Source organism: Nomascus leucogenys, chromosome 9 (assembly GCF_006542625.1).
Source record: "Nomascus leucogenys isolate Asia chromosome 9, Asia_NLE_v1, whole genome shotgun sequence".
NCBI classification, from domain to species: domain Eukaryota; kingdom Metazoa; phylum Chordata; class Mammalia; order Primates; family Hylobatidae; genus Nomascus; species Nomascus leucogenys.
This window is the reverse complement of record NC_044389.1, coordinates 83,744,040-83,750,336: the sequence shown is the minus strand read 5'-3', so window position 1 is coordinate 83,750,336 and position 6,297 is coordinate 83,744,040.

Below are 6,297 nucleotides of genomic sequence, written 5' to 3'. Positions count from 1 at the left end.
TTTTAAAAAAGTTAATAAGAAATGATATTTATAAAGTCTGTTTAAAATGATTTGAAGCTGGGCATCAGTTTTATAAATTCCATTCTATTTCTGGTTAGCAATCATTCCTAGAGTGTACCCCTCCAGTCACCCTATTGAAAGCCAGAGATTTTACTGGGGCTCCTTCTCCTTGGAGAATGCCATAATTTAATTTTTTTTCCTAGTTCTATTACACTGATCTTCTTGGAATGTGGAGAGATGCTTATGATTTGGCAAATGCTTTGAGCTAGAAAGCTATGCCAGATACTGGGCTTATTTCAGTCTCTCTCTTCTCTCTCAGATCTTAGCCTATTAGGTTCTTACTTCTTTATTAGCTGTTCAATTGCTTTCAGTTCTTCTAGTTGTTTTGTCTCTGAAGAATTTTTATTGTATAACAGCTTACACAATTGTAGAAAAAGCTGGAGAACTTAGGTTCTAAAGGAAGAAATTTAAAAATCAGTGAAAAGGCACTAACTAGCTCTCCCGAAGCCAGGCACTTTTAGCTGCTGGAGTGTCAATGCACAGGAGTACTGATGGAGAAGACTGTGGAAGGCTGTTGTTTCTGGATCTGGTGGAGAGCTGAGGATTGTGACTGGTCATCAGGCCAGCTATCATGAAAAGCTAGACATCATGGAGGAAAGAAAGGACAAGCTAGAAACTACCAAGATGTCTGTGCCCGTCTCTCACCGTATTCACAGTCATGATAACCTTCAAAGCAAAACGGCGTCTGCTTCACTTTTACCTTCCAAATCTCATATTTGTTTCCCTTTCAGTCAACTCTAACTGGAACCATACAGGGAAGGGAATTTTGGTAAACATAGGTCTAGCCTAGCCATATTGACACAGTACAAAATCATCATGGATAATGACAAGCAATTTACCCGAGTGGAAACCAAATGGCCAGTAAACATAATAAAGGAGGTTAAACTTTACATTTACTCAAAAAATTCACTTTGACAACACGAGATACTGTTTCACCAGCAGATGTATATTCTGCTGTTATTTAATAAAGTAGTTTACAGATGTCAACTGTATCCAGTTGAGTGATGATGTAGTTGAATTTAACTATGTCCTTATTGATTTTCTGGAGAAACCTTTTGGATCTCTCCATTTCTTATTAAGGGGGTGTTAAAGTTTCCCACTATAATAGTAAATTTGTCTATTTCTCCTTGTAGGTCTGTTGGGTGAAACAAAAGTGTTAATATATTAAAAATAGGGACCATGTATTCTGGATGGAGTGTAAATTGGTTTATCCAGGTTAAAAGACAATTTGAAATTTCAAATAAAATTAAAGATGTGTATAGCTTTCAACCCAGTGATTCTACTACTAGATATGCACTATTTACACATGCATGCAAAGATAAATGTATGAAAATGTTCATAGCAGCATTGGTTTTAATAGCTAAAAAAATAAATTTGCAAAAGAAAATTAAATGTTAGTGGGACTCTATATAAACACCTACTTATTTGTATGAGAAAAACCTATGCAATAGTTAAAATTAGAACTAGACCTAAATGCAAGAAAATGAATAAATCTTTAAAATAACGTTGAAAAAGCAAGTTGCTAAAGAATGTGTAGAGCATAATAGCATTTCTATAATTTTAAAACATTCAAAATAAAAATTCAAAATAAAACTATATATATTTGTAGAATTCATACATATGTATGAATATGTAAACAATCTTCATATGACTATTTCTCTAGGTAACCTCTCCTAAAATCTGAGACATTAATATTTAATTGTAATTTACTGAAGTTACTACTACAGAAGACTCAAATAATATATCCCAGGAAATTAGCACATTCATAACAGCCTTATTATCTTATGCCCTTACACAAATGAGCATCGGCCTGCACTCTTTGAAAACCAGAACCAAATTCTGAGTCAGCTAATTCTTCCTACATGGTTACCAAAATATTTCAAACATTTAGTTTAAAGAAAATCCAAAAAAATATGTAAAACACTGTATTAGTCTGTTCTCACACTGCTAATAAAGACATAGCTGAGACTGGGTAATTTATAAAGGAAAAAGGTTTAATTGATACACAGTTCAGCATGGCTTGGGAGACCTCAGGAAACTTACAATTGTGGCAGAAGGGGAAGCAAACATGTTCTTCTTCACATGGCATCAGGAAGGAGAAATGCAGCACAAAGCAGGGAAAAGCCCCTTATAAAACCATCAGATCTCATGAGAAATCACTCACTATCATGAGAACAGCATGGGGGAACCAACCCCATGATTCAGTGACCTCCCACAGGGTCCCTGCTAGGACACATGGGGATTATGGGAACTATAATTCAAGATGAGATTTAGGTGGGGACACAGCCAAACAATATCAAACACCTCTTCCCCCTAAAACTATTAGGCAATATTGACAGAAATTAAATATTTAAATAAATGGAAAAATATAGTATGTTCATGGTTTGAAAGATGCCACTTTTCTTTAAATTAACCTAAAAATTGAATGCAATTCTAATCAAAAGTCTCATGTTTTTCTTTTTTCTTAAAATTTTTAAAATTAATATATCATTGTATATATAAAAATGTATATTTTATACGTGTGATATTTTGATACATGTGCACAATGTGTAATGTAATAATACAATCTGTAATGTAAGTCAGGATAATTGGAGTATCTATCACTTTAAACATTTATCTTTGTGTTGGCAACATTACAATTCTTCCAGTTATTTTGAAATATACAACAAATTAATGTTAACTATAATTTCTCTACTGTATATCAAATACTAGAGCTTATTTATTCCTGCTGTCTGACTGTATTTCTGTACCCAGTAGATTTTTTTGTACAGATACACATTGAAATGCAAATAACCAGGGCAATCTTGAAGGAGAGAAAACGGGGAGAATCTGCTCTATTCAATATCAAAATAAATACAGAGCTACAATAATAAGGAAATAGTGATATTGGTACAAGGATAGAAGAATCGAATAATGGATCAGAATAGCATATTCAGAAACAGACCTGAGTGTATATGAATAATTGATTTACGTCTGATGTGGCATCCCAGAACAGTGGCAAAAGCACATTCTTTTCACTAAATAGAATTACATTTCCATATGGCAAAAAATAAACCTTAACTACAACCTCACACAATAAATAAAAATCATTTCCAGGTGGTTGTAGAACTAAACGTGAAATATAAAGGAATAGCGCATCTGGAAGATAACATAGAGAATAGCTTTATAAATTTGGGAGAAACAAAGATTTCTTAGAACACAAAAAGTACTGATCATAAGGGAAAAAGATGGACAAGTTGGACTAAAAATTAAGAATTTCTCTATATTGAAAGATATCATTAAGATGGCAAAAGCCAAACTACAGAGTGAAGATAAAAACAACAAAAGGTTGGCATCCAAAAATACAGAAGTTCTAAAAATCAATATGAACAAAGACAATCCAATAGAAATATGGCATTAGACTTAAAAAATTACTCACATAAAGGGATGTCAAAATGGCCACTGGACATATAAGAAGGTGCTGAATATCATAACACATCAGGGAAACAAAAGGTGAAAACAGAAGTTTGGTAAGTGCATGACAGTATGCCACCAGAATGGCAAAAACAAAAACAAAAGAGAAAACCAAGTGCTGGTAAAAATACGGAGCAACAAGAGCTTTCTATTGCTGAGGAGTGGAGTGTAAACTCTTACAGACACTTTGGAAAGTTGATTAGCAATATGAATTCAAGCTAACCATCATACTTCATAATTCAGCAAAGAATTTTTTTTTACCCTAAAGAAATGTATGCACATGCATAGCAAATGACAAGCTTAGTAATATTCACTGCAGTATGATTGGTAATAGTCCCAAACTGAAAACAACTAAAATGTTCATCACCAATATTTTTGTTAATCAAAATATTTTGTTCACCATTTTATTGTTCATCAAACAATAAAATGTTCATTTATTTTGTTGTTGTTGCTGTTGTTTTTGTTTTGCTTTTTATTTTTATTTTTTTTTGAGACAGGGTCTCACTTTGTCATCCAGGCTGGAATGCAGTGACTTCATCATGGCTCACTGCAGCCTCGACCTCCTAGACTCAACAATCCTGTCACTTCAGCCTCTTGAGTAGCTGGGACTATAGGAATGCCTCCATACCTGGCTAATTTTTGTATTTTTTGTAGAGACGGTTTTTGGCCGTGTTGCCTAGGCTGGCCTCAAACTCTTCCCACCTCAGCCTCCTAAAGTGCAGGTATAAGCCACTGCACCCAGTTGAACATGTTAATTTTATTTTATTCCACTTACATAACTTCCAAACTAGCAAAAAACTTATCTGTGTTGTTATAAGTCCTGAGAGGTATCTTTAGGAAGTAGGGAGGGTAATAGGTAATTGGTAGGGGTCTTAAGTGGGGGAGTGGGTGATTCCAAGCTGCTGGTAATGTCTTTCTTTCTATTTATTTATTTATTTATTTAATTTATTTATTTATTTATTTTCTTAAGGCAGAGTCTCCTTCTGTCACCCAGGCTGGAGTGCAGTTGTGCCATCTTGGCTCACTGCAACTTCTATCTCCCAGGTTCAAGCTATTCTCGTGCCTCAGCATCCCGAGTAGCTGAGATTACACGTGTATGTCCCCACGCCTGGCTGATTTGTGTACTTTTAGTACAGATGGGGTTTCATCATGTTGGCCAGGCTAGTCTTGAACTCCTGGCCTCAAGTGATCCGCTCACCTTGGCCTCCCAAAGTGCTGGTATTACAGGTGTGAGCCACCGTGTCCAGACTAATGTTATTATTCCTTGATCTTTGTCTGTGTCATGGTTACATAGGGGTGTGTTTACTTTGCAATAATTCATTAAACTATACACATGACTTTTGCACTTTTCTGTATGTATGTTATACTTCGATAGCTTTTTTTATTTAAGTACACAGGCTCAAATGAGAAAGTGCTTAACAAATTGTAGTAGCCAATTTTAAAGCTTTTGAACTAGAAGAACTTTCTAGAAAATCTAATCAGTTTGACAATATTCCCTATAAGTGACATGAGTACACATTTCTGTATTGTCTAATATATTCTCTACATTATTTTAACATGTCTTTTCATAGGTAAAAGAGAAAAGGATGGAAAATGAATATTTGGGAGCATATACACTATGTAAAGCACAATGATATATGAGTTCCATGTTTTTTTAATCCTCAGAAATGTACCATGGGTAGTTAATATTATTCACATTTTTTAGGTTAAGAAATTGAGACTTTTATATGTTAAATAACTTGCCTAAAGTCATATCCCCAAAGGATAAATATCCAAGGAAATAGCTAGTAAATGTCATTTATATTTCACGTTACATTGTTTAGCTCCATAAACTATATGAATTGGACATGGACCTGTGTAGCATGGGAAGAATCTATATCATACTGTCAGAAGACCCGACCTTATGCCATAGCTGCATCATCTACTGTCTATAGAACCCTAGCACAAGACACTTAAATCTTCTGAGCTTTGGTTACTTTATTTCTTTTTCTTTTCTTTTTTCTTTCTTTTTTTTTTTTTTTTTTTTTTTGAGACGGAGTTTCGCTTTTTTTTGCCCAGGCTGGAGCGCAATGGCGCGATCTCGGCTCACCACAACCTCCGCCTCCCGGGTTCAAGTGATTCTCCTGCCTCGGCCTCCTGAGTAGCTGGGATTATAGGCATGCCCCATCACACCCGGCTAATTTTTTGTATTTTTAGTAGGGCCGGGGTTTCTCCATGTTGGTCAGACTGATCTTGAACTCCTGACCTCAGGCAATCCGCCCGCCTTGGCCTCCGAAAGTGCTGAGATTACAGGCGTGAGCCACTGCACCCTGCCTGGTTACTTTATTTCTAAATAAACAACTGGAGACATTTTTGATGCTCCTCCCAGATTCCCTTGACCATCTAGATTATCCATGTCCCATTTCCCCTAAGTATTGATGACAACATCCCTCTTCTTTACGGAGTTACCTCCAGAGTATTGGTCAAACAGGAACTTCCACCTGCCCTCAGAGACAGGGGTATGGAAAGCCAGCCACTTGCATGGAAGGGGTACAACTCTGTGGTGCAGTTTGTGCACAAAGCTTGTCTGTGGGATTAGATTGAAGCTAGTGACCAGCTGAAACCACTCACTTGTTTGTCTCCCCGTTCTTGTCCTGTCTGGCTTCTCTCACACCCCCTTCTACTGAGGATACTCCCTCAATAAATCATTTGAAAAGAATTTGTATCTCAGTCTTTTAGATACAGGCAAAAAAATGTACTCAAAGTTCGTGAGAATAAAATGAAATAACACATGAAATATTTTAT